General features: G+C 44.3%; 1 long non-coding RNA gene across 2 annotated transcripts; it reads right to left on the bottom strand.

Annotated features, from left to right (window-relative positions):
• Window positions 1-3,999: 3,999 nt before the first annotated feature.
• On the bottom strand, window positions 4,000-6,707 carry LOC126989164 (uncharacterized). 2 transcript variants are annotated; one of them, XR_007742956.1, is made up of 5 exons: window positions 6,389-6,707; window positions 5,464-5,631; window positions 5,203-5,335; window positions 4,531-4,921; window positions 4,000-4,192 (listed from the first exon to the last, which is right to left on the bottom strand). It is a non-coding gene; the product is annotated as an uncharacterized LOC126989164 (long non-coding RNA). The 2 variants fall into 2 exon arrangements; XR_007742955.1 differs by having other exon boundaries at window positions 4,531-5,335.
• Between the last annotated feature and the right edge of the window lie 10,970 nt (window positions 6,708-17,677).

The following is a 17,677-nucleotide window of genomic DNA, read 5'->3' as shown; positions in this document are numbered from 1 at the left end:
GGTGTCAGCATCAAATCGAAGGAAGTGAGCGATGCCAAGTCTTAGCCCGCTGGAGGATGCTGACGAACTATGATACAGTCGAACAGCGAGTGTATATTGTCGCTGGTTAATGAGCACCACAGCCTTTTCGCCCATATACCTCTTTGGCCGGTACATCTTTCTTCGCTGCACCTCATCAGCGAGTTTATTCAATCATCTTTCATTGCATTTCACTAGTAATATTCTCACTCAATTCCCCGGTCAATTTTCTGGCCGTTGTGTAAGAAGCACACCAAGGTTTCATTTTGGGAAGGTGTAGGCTCTTCCCCAGCGTCAATACACGGGAAGCTTGAGAGACTTCTGAGTACCTTGTACATTAGTACCCTACAACCCCACCGCACCCGAAGGCACGTGGTAGCGCTGCGTGCTCCAGTTCGGACCCTGCACGAGGCGAGACACGCCTTATGCGGCTACCCAATGAGTCATAGTTAATCTTGGAATGTTTCAGAAGCTCGCTTTCCTACTATACTTTTCACTTTTGTCTCGGTGACCGTCCCACCCGGCATTTCGATGCCCAAGACAGTAATTGGTTAAATTTAGAAGCTCAATCACCATGTGAATGTATCATCCCCGGGTGGAGCAGAGTCAGATGGGCAGACTCTTTACCCCTCGTCCCTGTACACCTAGCAGTGCATGGGTACCGGGTATCAGTCAGGGGTTGTTCCCCAGCTTCCCGAGAAGGGAAACTTAAGCAGCCCGGAACTCAGACCGGCCTTCTGTCCCTGGGTAAAGTGTTTATTCCCACCACAGGCTCAAAGGGAGATGAGCGCCTGCAGCCACGCGCAGCAAATGCGCATGCTCCCCACTTTACTTTTTGTTTTAATGTTGTCACAAGTATTGTTTCCTCCTCCACGAACATGCAAATATAAGTAATAACTCGGATCACACGATGGGGTGAATCGACGGAAAGGCACATTAACAAAATAATTCGTGTCACACGTCACGATGCCTCGACCAGCAGGCACTTATAATCAGAATAACTCTTATTTTCTTTGTTTGCTACACTTCTTGCTGATGTTAGGCACCGAAATTAGTTAAGCACTACGTATTTAAGCTATTTTTCATGTGGGTAGATGAACCACCAATGGAGAATAGCTTCTTACCTTTCCGAGTGGCCCTCATCAAATCCCAGTGGTGATAAAAGTTTGGAAAGCCTCTTCAGGGTCCTTAACTGAATCGTCGGAGTCTTCGGGCTGCTTGGGAACAATAAGGTATAATCTATAAATAACATTATGCATTTACACTATGCAGTAGGCTATGCCTACTCATATGACTACGGACACATTCTGGAAACTAAAAAAAACATTATGCACTTACACTATGCAGTAGGCTACTATATTAATAAATATTATGACAACGAATCTGCCATTGGCACATACAGTATTACAATATTAGGAAAAAAATGAGAGAATTTAAGTAAAAAAAAAAAAAAATCACGAGAAAACAAAGTAAAGTACGTAGCTAGGCTACCGGGTTATGAATGAGTTATTTCAATAGTTACAGCTAATATTATGCACTTATTATAACTAACTACCACAGTACAGCAAAAGATACCAAAGAACTTCAGCAAACTTACATTGCACAGAAAAGCATTTCAAAATACAGCAAGGAAGAGCAGACGGTCACCTACCACACGACTCACACCCGCCGCCGGCCGCTCCACAGTGCACACTGTGACACTGACTTGTGTGCAGTGTTGGCAACTCAAAATTTATCATTGCTTCTGCTGGAATACTAAATGGCATTACTATTCATCAGAACATGCTCGTCAAATAGCAGATGTATCCTCATGAATTGCATATTCATCAGGTCACGAGTTACAACTGGTTCCTGAGTTCCTTCCTACCCAAAAGGAAATTCGAGGTCTGCTGAAGGACCTGGTGGAGGAGCAACGGACGAATGGAAACCATCTACGGGATATCGCCCGAGGTTTTACTGAAATGGGGAATTTAGGCAACCATGTACAGGATATTGGCCAAAGTCTTAGGGAAATAGGCGAGGCACTGATGGCCATAACGGGGGCTATCAGTTCAAGAAAGTAGTTTTTTTTTTAAGTTATTATTTTCATAAATTAAGATTTGAATATTTCTATATAAGAATAGTTTATATAATCATTTTCATTATTAACTTTAAGATCTTTGATGGTGTTTGTCAAGCCAATGCATACCACAGAAAGGGGATATCCAGCACGACAGGAATCATTCCATATTTTTTTTCTTAGTGCATTATGATATGCCACTATAAAAAAAATTCAGAGAGAACCATCATACACTGAACTTTAATTTTTGCTAAGTTGTGTTATATTTTATATTTTTTTAATTCAGCACGTCATGTTTTCTATCTTGCCTGTATAATGTTCATGAACAGGACGTTACCTGCCTTGCGTATAGTCCTAACATCATTTACAGATGCCGGACGACAGGTATCATCATCTTCAGTGTAGGACGGTTCTTTCCTGGCCATTTTCTAGTGGAACATCATGATGCATAAAGAGATAAAAAATATCAAAAACATATTTTGCATCTTCAATGACATAGTTTCCTACCGTGTAATTCAGGTAATATTTTTTTTACTAAAAACAACCTTACATATGCAATTCACAAACAGTGTGCCTAAAAAGGTATGATTAACCCAGTAGATTTAAACCCCCCAAAATAGATGATACATAAACTGATCACAAATGCTTCGATATATATTATGAAATGGTTTGTGTGAGTGATGATTTTTTTCTCAATTTTTTTTCTTGCTTAGAAGTACCATTAAGAAACATGATCCCCGCTGCTACCGGGTTAAACTAAACCTCATGGGACTGACATTCCTTTCCTGCTGGATATCCCCATTCTGCAGTATGTATTTTGATCTCATTTATAGTTCCTTAGTTTCTTTTTTTTTTTTTATAATATTACAATAAGTTTATTATTATTGGTTTAAGTGTAACAGTTTTTGTCACTCAATATTTTTTGTACATGTGAGGATTGCTCAATATATTTTTGCCGTAACTTAAAATATTCTTAATCCTTGAATATCGGTTTGCGTGTCAGGGATCAATTGTGAGGCCTGACGGTTAAGGGGCTGGCAGAACAACTTTTAAGGGGGTGACCAGAAGACAAACTGCATTAACATGCTCACAGGGCCCGAAACACAAGCACACAAGGAAAAATCACAGAGACTTGTACACTATGTACATTTTAATTAGTCTAAAATACAGAACATTGTCACATGTTTAACTTACTTTGAGTAAGGTCTCAAAAGAGAAAATACTTGCAAATATTTTAATACATTCATCTCTCTCTCTCTCTCTCTCTCTCTCTCTCTCTCTCTCTCTCTCTCTCTCTCTCTCTCTCACACACACACACACACACACACCAACACACCGATAAATACTGGTACAGTGCCTAAGGAGTGGCGGAGGGCCGAAGTGGTCCCTATATACAAAAGTGGAAGAAAGGAAGAACCCCTGAACTACAGACCCGTGTAATTGACCAGTGTACTATGTAAAATATGTGAAAAAGTGATAAAGAAACAATAGACGAGATTTCTAGAAGAGCATAATTTAATAACAAGTAAACAGTATGGATTCCAGAAAAGGGGACTCATGTGTGACAAACTTACTGAGCTCTTACTCAAGAGTGACCGATAAAATACACACCTCACCATTTCACCCAAAAAAATGAGCAAGTATTGCTTCACGTACTGCTCTTCCAGCTCCTCGGCCAGCAGCTGCTTCAAGAACAGCAGCAGAAGCATCCTGCTCTTCCTCATCCTCTTCAAGCTAAGGAGGAAATAAGATCTTAAAAGTACTCACAAAGTACTATATTACTCTTGCTCTGCTGAATGTGTCTGCTGATACACTGTTGCATTTTTACATCTACTGTATTAATAGCAATTGCACTGCTGCAGCCAGAAATCTGAATGATTGAAAGTTATCACTAAATAAAGTTGCTATGTTCTCAACAAAGTTTATCCAACAGGAAGCATATGAAAGAATGTCTGAAAGCTAACTCTCCACCTTACCGAAATATAAATTTGTACCCGCTGGGGAAGTGGAATACCCCGCTGGACACAGCGGTTGTGCAGCAGTAAACATGAGGTGATGATGTTGAGGCACTTCATGGGAGCATACTGCAAGGCACCCCCAGATTTGTGAAGGCACCTGTAAATAGTGTTAGTTGTCAAAATTACTGAGTCAAAGACAATTGAAATACAAATCTTCCAAGCACTCCCGTCTTGTCTTTTTTTTTTTTACATCTTCGCCTATGGCATACGGGTAGTCTTAGGCCACTTGGCGGTGACTGAAAAATCCAAGTTGGTAACGTGGGGATTCAAACCCACGTCTGCTCACTTTCACACCAAATATTTATTTTTTAAATTTGCCTTTCCAATCACTTTATTGCTGTAACATGTTAGTAATCTAATTCTCACTGGGTTCTAATGGATGGCCAGCATATGTGAATGCATAGGTATTGGGAATAAGGAAAAGAAGTTTGTCACCTGAACCGGCTCTTTAGTATTCCAAAGGTTTGCTCCACAACGACACGTGTCCGTGTATGGGCCCTATTGTAGCGCTCCTCCGGTTCTGTTGTGGGGTTGCGGACTGGAGTCATCAAAAATGGCTCTAATGCATAGCCGCTGTCGCCTGTAAAGATTACAGTCATGCGATATCATTTTCAGGATGTGAAATAACTACTTAAGAAAGCTACTGTAACACACTAAGTAATTACTGAAAAGGTATTTATGTAACATATGTAATGCAACATTTGTCAAGAACATCAACATCCCTCCAGATACGCACCAATGAGCAGGTAGTCCCCAAACTCACCCCTGCGAAAGCGTTCATATAGGTCGCAATGGTGCCAGATGAAGGAGTCGTGATTTGACCCTGCTAAAAAGGGGAGAATAAAAAAAAGGATTCCAAAACATGGACATGTTAATACTGGAAAAAAATACCAGACTCAAGAGAAAAGCTGTAGCATGTTTGGTGTGCCCAACACTGGTGGAGTCTTAGCATCTTCAAATGCTCAAGTTCCATTGCCTAAATAGCTAATCTGCAATTATTCTTGCTAAAAATCAAACTTTAGAAATGCTGTAGCAGGTAAGGGATGTTTGTGATTTAACTATTAACATGCCTAACAATAAATGATATCATCAATAAGGAACACTTACCTGGAAATGACACAATAGCTGATGATCATACCAGCAGCATCACACACAACTTGGATGTTGAAAGAGTGGTACCTCTTCCTGTTCACGTAGGCAGCCTCATTTTCATGGGGTGCCTTAATGGAAATATGAGTACCTGTTGATAAACATTATGCAAATAAATATTATTTAGCGATAGGCAGATTGTAAATCTATTCATGTACTTTTACTGAGACCAATATCATATGTGCTCATTCGTCAGTCCCTAGTAATTTTGAATCTTACAATCAATGGCACCAATAACCCGAGGGAAACTCCGAACTCTTGCAAAAGCTGTTGCCGATTCCATCAATGCATGCATCGTGGAGGTCATTTTTATCTCTTGTCGAGCTATGTCACTCAACACAGCTGTCACGTCCTGGACTACACGGCTGACACTGCCCTGTGCAAGTCCTGAAATGCATTAATTTTTAATTGTTTGAAGCATTGTATTTTGGGGATTTCCTCATCACCTTTACCCTTACAAGTAAAATTTGCAAACTTATTGTAATAAAATCTCTTCTTCAATTAAGATAAATCAGCTGCACCTCACTGATTTAGTGGAAAAAAAAATATTTATATATATATATATATATATATATATAGATATAGATAGATATATATATATATATATATATATATATATATATATATATATATATATATATATATATAGTGAATTAAATTCTAAGTACATTTATTCAATCATTATGAAAATTATGAATAATTAAGTAAAGATTGTTCAGTGAATGGTATTTATTCCAGAAGTACACCCATCTCACTGTGCTGGATTTTTATGCTTTATTAAGTACTTTGTGCACACACACAACACACTTTGTACTGTTTTCTTCCACATTTCACTCACTCGTGATAATAACCTCGTATTTTTTTTTTTTTAAACCAGGGAGGGTAATAAGCATTTGAAGCCATTTATTACATTTTTGGCTGAGCTGCAGACCACTTGGGTTATAGCTTTTATTTGGTTAGGTTAACTCTAACCACTAAATTTAACCAAATCTACTGCTGTTTCCCACATCCTATACATGGTTCCTGTTAGCTTAGAATGGTAATAGTGAAGGAATCACTTTGAAAAGAGTAAAATGGTTGGAGTTTGGGTGGCCTGCAGAGTGATAACCCGAGTATTAAAAAGGACTAATGAGAATGAACTTACCGCATACGTCGCCTATGACGTGCTGAAAGGAACCGCTGGCTAACAGTCTTAAGGTCACCAAAACTTGTGTGTGTGGCGGTATTGCATGTGACCTCCTTGTCCTCCTCCTTAGGGCAGGCTCAACCTCCTGGATGAGCTCAATCAAATAATGCGGGGGGGAACCGGTAGTGGCTGACGAGCTCCGTGTCACTTAAGGAGAGAGGGTCAAGGCGATCGCGAAATCGCCTTTCTCTCCTCAGGGCACGATCATGCAAGGCGGCGTAGATGAACTCCATCGTGTAGCGGCGGGGCAGCGGGAAGGAGTAGCTGGCGGTGGATCGGCGAGGTGCTGTTTACTGTTTTAAAGGGTGTAAATCCCAAAGGAATAGCTTTTCTCTACTCTCAAAGGTATATTTCAAGTTGAAATAGTGAGATATAAAGCATTTATATGTAAATAAATTTTTTTTTACAACAAAGGAGGCAGCTCAAGGGCGCACAAAAAAATAAAACAATAATAAAAAAAAGCCCGCTACTCGCTGCTCCTAACAAAGAAACAAAAGAGGTGGCCGAAAACAAGATCAAATATGGAAGGAGAGATGTCCTGATACCCTCCTCTTGAAAGAGTTCAAGTCGTAGGCAGGAGGAAATACAGATGAAGGAAGATTGTTCCAGAGTTTACCAGCGTGAGGGATGAAAGAGTGAAAATGCTGGTTAACTCTTGCATAAGGGGTTTGGACAGTATAGGGATGAGCATGAGTAGAAAGTCGAGTGCAGCGGGGCCGCGGGAGGGGGGGAGGCATGCAGTTAGCAAGTTCAGAAGAGCAGTCAGCGTGGAAATATCGATAGAAGATAGAAAGAGAGGCAACATGGCGGCGGAATTTAAGAGGTAGAAGACTATCAGTATGAGGCTGATGAGACGAAGAGCCTTAGCCTCCACTCTGTCCAGAAGAGCTGTGTGAGTGGAGCCCCCCACACATGAGATCCATACTCCATACGAGGGCGGACAAGGCCCCTGTATATGGACAGCTTCTGTGCAGGGGAGAAGAACTGGCGGAGACGGTACAGAACGCCCAGCCTCGAGGAAGCTGATTTAGTAAGAGAAGAGATATGAAGTTTCCAGTTGAGATATTGAGTTAAGGATAGATCGAGGATGTTTAGTGTTGAGGAAGGTAATAGCTGGGTGTTGTCAAAGAATAGGGGATAGTTGTTTGGAAGATTGTGTCGAGTGGATAGGTGGAGAAACTGTGTTTTTGAGGCGTTGAAGGACACCAGGTTCCTCTTGCCCCAATCGGAAATAATAGTAAGGTCTGAGGCTAAGCGTTCTGCAGCCTCCAGCCTTGAGTCGTTAAGTTCCTGTAGGGTGGGTCTTCTATTAAAAGAAGTTGAGTAATGCAGAGTGGAATCATCGGCGTAGGAATGGATAGGACAGTTCGTTTTGGAAAGATCATCATCAATGAACAACAGAAAAAGAGTGGGAGATAGGACAGAACCCTGTGGGACACCACTACTAATAGATTTAGGGGAAGAACAGTGACCGTCTACCACGGCAGAAATAGAACGGTCAGAAAGGAAACTGGAGATAAAGGTACAGAGAGAAGGATATAAACCGTAGGAGGGTAGTTTGGAAAGCAAAGATTTGTGCCAGACCCTATCAAAAGCTTGTGATATGTCCAGCGCAATAGCAAAGTATTCACCGAAACGGCTTAGAGAGGATGACCAAGAGTCAGTTAAGAAGGCTAGGAGATCACCAGTAGAACGCCCCTTGCGGAACCCATACTGGCGATCAGATAGAAGGTCAGAAGTGGAAAGGTGCTTTTGAATCTTCCGGTTAAGGATTGATTCAAAAGCTTTAGATAGACAAGAAAGTAAAGCTATAGGACGGTAGTTTGAGGGATTGGAGCGGTCACCCTTCTTAGGCACAGGCTGTATGAAGGCATACTTCCAACAAGAAGGAAAGGTAGATGTTGACAGGCAGAGGCGAAAGAGTTTGACCAGGCAGGGTGACAGCACGGAGGCACAGTTTTTAAGGACAATAGGAGGCACTCCATCAGGTCCATAAGCCTTCTGAGGCCAGAGAGGGCATAGAAAACATCATTTTGAAGAATCTTTATAACAGGCATAAAGGAGTCAGAGGGGGGATGAGTAAGAGGAATATGCCCAGAATCGTCCAGAGTGGAGTTTTTAGAAAAAGTTTGAGAGAAGAGTTCAGCCTTAGAGATAGATGAGACGGCAGTGTTGCCGTCAGGACTGAGGAGTGGAGGGAAAGATGAAGAAGTGAAGTTGGAAGAGATGTTTTGGGTAGATGCCAGAAGTCACGGGAAGAGTTAGAGAAAGCAAGGTTTTGGCATTTTCTATTAATGAAAGAATTTTTGGTTAGTCTGAGAATAGATTTGGCACGATTTCGGGCAGAAATGTAAAGTTCATAATTAGCATTAGTTTGAAGGCTCTGGTACCTTTTGTGAGCTGCCTCTCTATCATTGACAGCACGAGAACAAGCGTGATTAACCAAGGCTTTTTAGCGTGAGGAGTAGAGAAAGAACGAGGAATGTATGCCTCCATTCCAGAGACAATCACCTCTGTGATGCGCGGAGCACACACAGAGGGGTCTCTATCCTGGGAGCAATAATCATTCCACGGGAAATCGGAAAAGTACATCCTCAGGTCGTCCCACCGAGCTGAAGCAAAATGCCAGAAGCATCGCCTCTTCGGTGGGTCCAGAGGGAGGAGCGATAGGACAGGATGCAGAAATAAGATTGTGATCGGAGGAGCCCAACGGAGAGAACAGTTTGACAGAATAAGCAGAAGGGTTTGAGGTAAGGAAGAGGTCTAGAATGTTGGGCCGGTCTCCAAGACGGTCGGGAATACGTGTAGGGTGCTGGACCAACTGCTCTAGGTCGTTGAGGATAGCAAAGTTGTAGGCTTGTTCACCAGGATGGTCAGTGAAAGAGGATGAAAGCCAAAGCTGGTGGTGAACATTGAAATCTCCTAGGATGGAGATTTCAGCGAAGGGAGAGTGGGTTAAGATGTGCTCCACTTTAGAATTCAAATAGTCAAAGAATTTTACATAGTTGGTAGAGTTAGGTGAGAGATAAACAGCACAGATGTATTTAGTAATAGAATGACAATGAAGTCTTAGCCAGATGGTAGAAAATTCAGAAGAGTCAAGGTTGTGGGCACGAGAGCAAGTGATGTCGTTGCGCACGTAGGCGCAACATCCAGCTTTGGATTGAAATTTAGGATAGAGATAGTAGGAGGGAACAGAGTAGAGATTGCTGTCAGTAGCCTCAGAAACCTGTGTTTCGGTAAGGAAGAGAAGGTGAGGTTTAGAGGAGGAGAGATGATGTTCCACATAATGAAAATTAGAGCGAAGACCGCGAATGTTGCAGAAATTGAGAAGAAAGAGGTTCGAGGAGTTATCAAGACACCTCTCGGGTCGGCAGCCAGAAGGGGAGTCCTCCCTGGGGGAATTTGTAATATGATAATATGATAATACTGTTAGCGTTACCGTCAGCTCCGAGGCAGTAGTTATTTAACAACAAATTTAGCGTCACACAGAGCGCGGTAAACGTTTGTAGATCCGCGCGGTAACCCGTGACGACATCGATTAGTTGGTAGTTATGCAGCGCGAGCTTTGTGAATCTCGATGTTCTCAAAACTACGCACTAAGGGCCCAAAACTACGAACTAATCCTTTGTGGATCCGGGCCCTGGGGAGCTGACAAAAACCGAGGAGCGCCTCACTTCACGTCAGTATGTAGAGATCCTCGACACTGTCATGCTACCAACTGTCCGGGCAATGTTGATACCTCCACCACAACCGATTTACATTGCCATGGACAATGCCCCAACACACAGTTCCCAGGCGGTGAAGGAATGGTTCAGGGAACACCCTGAAGTAATTAGACTTCCCTGGCCGCCAAAGTCCCTTGATCTGATGCCTATAGAACATCTTTGGGCAAAGATGGTAAAAAAATGGGACTGCAATGTGCCCAGGAATAAGGAAAACCTTATTGCTCATGCTAAAAATGTTTGGAAAGACCTGAGGTCAGAAGATTTCTACAATAATCTAGTCATGTCTATGCGTGTGTGTGTGTGTGTGTGTGTGTGTGTGTGAGAGAGAGAGAGAGAGAGAGAGAGAGAGAGAGAGAGAGAGAGAGAGAGAGAGAGAGAGAGAGAGAGAGAGAGAGAGAGAGAGAGGGTATTAAATGCGTAGCATAAGTCAGACAATGGACCAGTAATGTGACCAGATACTGAGAACCTTATTTTACTTGTCGGATTAATCAGTAATGTGTGTTGCATTTAGTAGAATTAGAGACGTTAAAGGTAGCTAGCAGAGGACTATGGACAATATTTAGTCTTAAGGTGTGTGTGTGTGTGTGTGTGTGTGTGTGTGTGTGTGAGAGAGAGAGAGAGAGAGAGAGAGAGAGAGAGAGAGAGAGAGAGAGAGAGAGAGACTGTCTAGACAGACAGACAGACAGACAGAGCGTAATAAAAGTGTTTCCTAAGCCTTTTTTTTCACTAACACCTTAACATTCTTTTTTTTATTGCACAGATGAAAAGAAGCAACGAATGGACTGTCGGGCAAATATTTGTTGCAATCTGTTCCTGTATGTTTGGTAATGAGTATAAGTCATTTGGCATTCTGGTAATGAGCATGTCTAAATCTGGTAATAAGAAGGTACATTAGTGTGACATTTAATTTCTACAAACGGTTTCCAGCCCTGACATTTATGCAGGATGGGACATGAATCAGACAGGATGGGGTGTCTCTGCCACCCTGTCATAGACATGTACGCGTAATGTTCAGGTATATGACAGGGTGCCGCCGCCCGGGCCCGGCCGCCAGAATGCGGCCCGATGCTATGGTTCAGTTCAGCATAGTTCCGCGGGGCGTGTAGATGTGTACTAGATACGTAGTCATTATCACACTGGACAGCGTGTAACAAGTAATATTGGCGAAGGATTTTTTTTTTTATGTTTATGTATCAAAATGTCCAAGTGGAAAGGAAGCTACGATTCTGGAAGATCATATCATACTGAGTGGGAGAAAGAATATGCATGGGTCACAAGAGCTAAAGATGGTTCACAGCAAGCTTTTTTGTAAAGTGTGTGTTAGGAATCTTCAACCTAGGAAGGCCACACTTAAAGCCCATGGTAATTCAAACGAACATCAGCAACGCGTATCTGCTGTGAGTTCAACAAAGGCCAATGTGTTTCAGACTAGCGGCCTACGGAAGCAGCAATGACATAGCGAGGAACTTAAGAAAGCAGAACTTGAGCTGGCTGCTGTTGTAAGCTGTCATTGTTCAGTTGCAAGCATCAACCATTTCAGTGAAATAATCATGATAAATGGTGCTGGAAGTAACCTAGAAAACCTGAGATTACATTGCACAAAGTGTTCTATGTTAATTATTAATGTTATCTCTCCTTCCCTTGAGAAGGATCTGCGGAAGAGAGTGAATGATGCGAAGTACTATTGCCTGTTGGTCGACGAAGCGACAGATGTATCCAGTGGGAAAAAAATTGGGTGTATGTGTTAGATTTTATGATGATAACATTTGCCAAGTGGTAACGGCTTTCCTAGAGCTTGTACCTATGACTGAGGCTACTGGTGAAGCACTGTTTGAAGCTACTAGGGCTCTCCTGATTAAAAATAGCATTGCCATTGAAAAGTGTATTGGATTTTCAAGTGACGGGGCCAGTAATATGACAGGAGAAACTCACTCTCTGTGGTCAAGGATTAAAATTTGTGCACCTCACTGTATCAAAATGCAGTGCACGTGCCACAGCTTAGCTTTGTGTATCCAGAAAGGGTTTGAAAAACTCCCATCAAACCTAGGCTTTATGTTGTTAGAAGTTCCCAAGTGGTTCAAAAAAAGTATTCTGAGGCGTGAGAACTTCAAGATGTTGTTCGACACCATGAACACTGGAGATGAAAGACCAGTGGCTGGATTCATCAATCTTACCAGCCACGCCTCCGGTATCTCTCACATTTACCGGTGCGCTACCAGAGCTGCGGCATCTTTCAAACACGGGATTCATCAACGGTATGGTAACGCTCCGGTAACTCGCACCCTAGCAACGATTGGTTGGGATGGATACCCAATCACGTGCGACCTTTGATGCTGTATTTCGGCTTTCACGTGTCGTTTGTTTACTTATAAACAAACTTCAAAATTAAGACATGTGTATTGCACAGGCGTAAATACTGCCTTAACCCGTGGGCTTCGGCTATGGGAAAGCCGAGAAGTGGCCGAGAAACGGCAACATTACACTGCATTTTGGGACTGAGAAAAGAGCATGGAACCTATATCAGAGTACTCCTACCATAACCATAGAGCCGTTAAAAATATTTACTTATACTCAAACTCCATTCTTTTTGGGTGGTGTTTGTTACAAAATAAACAGTCTCGTGACACGTGGCATCTAGCCGAGAGTCGCTTGTTGTCTACTTTAGAGAATTTGAAAAGTGATTACTGTATGGATAGCTAATTCAGTCTGCCATGACCTTACAGCACCTCCTTTGACAAATAAGCCTACCTCAAGATCAATCACCCACCACAATGACCCAGTTCATGCATGGTGGGTTGCTCTATACCGCTACCGCTTACAATTAGCTCGAATTAGGCGTTTTGAGCCGAACACAAAACTGGGTCAGCCGTTTCAGCGGACCGACTTGCGGGAGCCCCAAAATGGGGCCACCGACGCTGCCGGGTTAAAACAAATAATTAGCGTTTCAGTCCCTCAATTACACGTTACTTGTATATTTATCCTTGAAACAAAAATATACTCGCTTATGTAGCCTATATTCTGAACATTTTTTGTGTTACCTTCCTAGTTTTCCGTCGCTAATGTCAATAGCGTGCCTCGCTATCACAAGATTGGGTATTATTCTAATGTTTGCCCATACTCATCCCTCGCAACCAAAATTGGCTAGGGGGCCATTATCATCATGCCTCACTGGTGCAGCCAAGCAATGAGCGTGGGCGTGGGGAAGCTGGGGCTGCTGAGGTGAATGGCGTGAGTGGCTTCTCGAGTGTGGAGGAATGAATGCAGATTTACCGGGTGGGCGGAGATACCGCGAAACTTACCAGACAGAGATCTGGTAAATGGAATGATAAATCTCGCCCCAGGAACACCACTCCCATGCATAACTCTCTCAGCAACCCGATGGCTTGTGAGGGGAAAAGTGATATTCAATATTTTGGTGAACTGGTTGGAACTTAGAGCTTACTTTCAGTGTGCTAGTGTACAAGGATCACAGGAAGTACTCTACAAAGCTCGCACTTTATGGGAAATGTTTAATGATGGCAGCAACTACCTTTACTTTGTATTTTGTTCACCCATTGTTACCGAATTTGAGAGTTAACGCACTCTTCCAGTCTACTAATGTCAGTCCCTCCCAGCTTCTGCACGAATTGGATATTCATTTCAAATCCTTGAATAGGCGAGTCTACAGTGAAGATGGCTCACTACTACCACTGAATATGACTAATTTTGGAGTAAGTTTTCTATGGAGTGCAAAAGAGCTCTCTCAGGTGAGCAAGAGGCAGAGCGTCTCTTAGCTCTACAAAAGCGCTGTCAAGATATGCTTGTTGAGCTAGTTGCTCAAGTCAAGATGCGCTTGCCAAAGAATAGAAGCCTGTTTGATAGTTTGTGCAAGCTGTCTCCAGCATATATTCTAACGCACATTAACAGACCAGCCATTTTCTTATTTAATGGAAGGCTCCTTAGAAGCATGTGAAGAACAATATCGTCGAATTTTGTACCATCCATGGAATAATGAGGAAATATTTGGGAGTGGAATACCTGATGACCCAGTCCAGTTTTGGTCTGCAATAAAAAAAAATATAAGGAAGGAGACAGAAAACCTTATCAGGAGCTTGCTGGCTACGCTTTGGCATGTCTGACAACTCCAGCTAATAATGCAGACGTGGAGATGATTTTTTCCCACGCAAATGCCGTCAAGACGAAGGTACGCAACAGGATGAAACTGAAAATGCTTCAAGCAATTTTGCGAATACGCACCACTCTCATCATGCTAGCGAAATGCTGCAAGAACTTGAAAATCACAAATAACATGTTGGAGAAATTCTCTGTGGACATGTATTACCATATACGCAAGGTGGATGGCACTGCATGTGACGATATCTCCGACTCCTTGGATGCTCTATTTGATTGACTACCTTCCAGCAATGCACTACAACCTGCAAGCTGCACTTGGTAAGTAGTAGATTTTCTATTTTTCTTTATTTTAATATTTTTTTTTATCACTAATAACATGGCGGACCTTTCTTTAAAAAATAATAAATCACACACACAGGAAATTTGGTAATAAAACACTCAGTTTGGCTATGAATATTCGTGGAGTTGGTAATCGCCCATTCATGAGACTTGGCAACCCTGACCTCCATCAGCCCGTCACTCAAATCAGTTGCTCACTGGACTCTTGGAGACGTGGGAATGGTAATGTGCATAGTCCATCACTGGGGAAGGATGTTACCTTATTCAATTTACTTATGTGTATTTTTATGCATTTTGGGAAAAAGTGGTCTGTGACGGTGTTTGGCGCTAAATCGCTGGAGCAGTGAGGAAAATAATAAAAATAATAATTGAATGCGACTGTTGACAAGCAGAGTAAAATTTGCTCCGCAGTGTTACAGCGAATATATCTTTATTTATGATTAAAGCAAGATTTAACCTGGCTGGGGAAACAAGGCCCACATCATGGCATTGTCACCTTGCTTGTGAAACCTAACCACTAATGAATTAGGAATTATTTTTTCCCTGCATTTAGTTATCAGTAAGTATCACTGAGCACCAAGCACCACCGCCGCCTTCACCACCACCACTAGCACCAGTATCACCACCGCCACCACATCACCAACACCACCACTGTCATCACTAACACCACCACACCACCACTGTCATCATCATCACTACCACCACCACCTTCATCACCACCACCATCAGCATTACAACCATCACCTCCGGGTACTACCCCCGTCGAAGGGGAGTCACCTTGTCTTGGTGACGGGGCTTGAAGCCAGGTCGGCGGCACCACCTTTTGTGGTGGCTTGCCTACCTTGATATTACTCGATGTCCGCCGGCCTCGTGGACCAAGTGCTCCCCCTTCATCACCGGTAGAGGAGGCCTACTGGGCAGGGCCATTGTCTCCCCACGTGTTTGCCGTGCGTGGCGTCCCGTATACTCCCCGTGCCCTCTCATCTGGGAGTTGAGTCCACCGCGAGGCAGAGTGTAGTTCCCCTCGGTGGGCAACACGCTCCTTTGGTGGGAGGGTTGCGGTTCAGTGTGGCCCCATTGAATCAATCGGCTGGTCGTGAGCTGGCTAGGGCCATGCGATGGCTAGGGTCAAGCGGTCACTGCCGGGTGGGCGATCGCAACGGTCCCGCGACCGCCTTTAAACGCCTGGCAGTGGCTGCGTATACTTCCCCATTACCCCTGGGGCTGTTGGGTGCGGTCTGGCTCCAACATCCAGCCTCTCCTTGTTGGGCTCCGTGGTGGGTGGGGGTGTGGGGAAATGAAACTCTTTTTGTTTTGTATGGGTAAATTGTCTTTGCCCCGGCCTGCCTCTCTCCCTGACGTCAGCCCGTCTTCGGAAACACCCACACGGTCCTCCCTCATCGCCACCTTGGAGCCTTTCACGGCTCCTGGTGGTGCTTCTGTAAAGTCCCTACCTCCTAGAGGGGCTGACCAAGACAAGTCCGTGCGACACAAAGGTCCACGGAATAGTTCACGTAGACCTGGGAACTCCCCAATTTCCCAAACAGAAGTGTTGCCTGATATGTATGAACCTGCTTCATATGAAAAGTACATTACAGTCAAGTCTGTGGATGGTTGCCCGATAAACGACCTGGATATTTTGGAATTGCACCGTTGTCTGGTCAAGGCTTGTGGCCACAAGGGGACGGTACCTTGTGAGTTGAAGTTTCGTCACCGGGAGAGAGCTCAAAGCTCCGCGCCCTCACCTCTGTCCCGGGTGCATCAGTGTCCTGCTCTCTCCCCCGCTGAGGGGAGTTCCCTGCCGTGGTAGCGGGGCTTGAAGCCTGGTCGGCAGCACCACCTACTTAGGTGGTCCGTCCACCTCTGTAGGGCTTGCTGTTTGTCGGCCAGAGTGGACTAAACACTCCCCCGTCACTACTGGTAATGGAGGCTTACCAGTGGTGACGTATGTGCCTGCCCGACTACCATCAAGGGCATGGCTGAGCCTCCCCACGTGTTTGCCGTGCGTGGCGTCCCGTACACTCCCCGCGCCCTCTCGTCTGGGAGTTGAGTCCACCGCGGGGCAGGGTGTAGGTCCCTTCGGTGGACAACACGCTCCTTTGGCGGGAGGGTTGGGGTAAGACGGGTGGTCTTGTGTGGCCCCGCTCTATCAATCGGCTGGTCATGCGTTGGCTAGGGTCAAGTGGCTGTTGTCTGGTGGGCACCGCAATGGTCCCGCGGCTGCCGCCTCACACCAGGCAGCTGCCACGTATACTTCCCCCACTACCCCTGAGGCTGCTGTGAGCTGTTGCTCCAGCATTAGCCACCCATGTTGGGCTCCGTTGTGGGTGGGGGTGGGGAAGTGAAATAATTGTCACCTTTATGGCATCTAAATCCCCGAATTTACCTCGGCCTACATCCCTACCTGACCTCCGACCGTCCCTGGAAACCTCTTCTCGGCCTTCCTCATCGCCACCCTGGAGCCGTTTCAGGCTCCGAGTGGCACTAAAGGGCATCTGCCTCTTCTTTCTTAATCCCCAGACCTGGTGGCTCCCGGACCAAGAGCCAGGCAGGGACCAAAGAATGTGCCAGTCTCGCAGAGTTCTCAAGTTGAGGTCCTGCCCGGTCTATTTGAATCTGTATCCTATGACAAATACATCACCGTAAAGTCCCTAGATGGTCGATCTGTTAATGATCTCGACATTTTCGAAGTCCACCGTGAACTTGTCAAGACTTGCGGCAGAGAGCCGAAGATGCTTCCGCAGGAGATGGCAGCCTTCTTGTGGAAGTCTCTTCTCCTGAAGAGAGTGAAAGACTCCGTGCCCTCACCTCAGTTCCCGGGGCTGCAGTATCATGTGCCCCCCATGCTACCATGAACCAATCGCGCGGCGTGGTATTTTCAAGAGACCTCCTTCGTTACTCGGAGGAGCGCCTGGTTAAGGAACTCGAGGAGTATGACGTTGTTGCGGTGAGGCGTGTCCACAAGAAAGAAGAAGGAGCACTGACACCCACACCCACACTATTCATAACTTTTAATCGGCTAGAGCTCCCTAGAACTGTAAAATTGGCATGGTTAAACCTCCACGTG

The sequence above is a fragment of the Eriocheir sinensis genome, unplaced genomic scaffold, assembly GCF_024679095.1.
Source record: "Eriocheir sinensis breed Jianghai 21 unplaced genomic scaffold, ASM2467909v1 Scaffold1081, whole genome shotgun sequence".
In the NCBI taxonomy this organism is placed as follows: domain Eukaryota; kingdom Metazoa; phylum Arthropoda; class Malacostraca; order Decapoda; family Varunidae; genus Eriocheir; species Eriocheir sinensis.
Note: the sequence above shows the minus strand (reverse complement) of the source record. Positions and strands in the feature narration are given on the sequence as shown.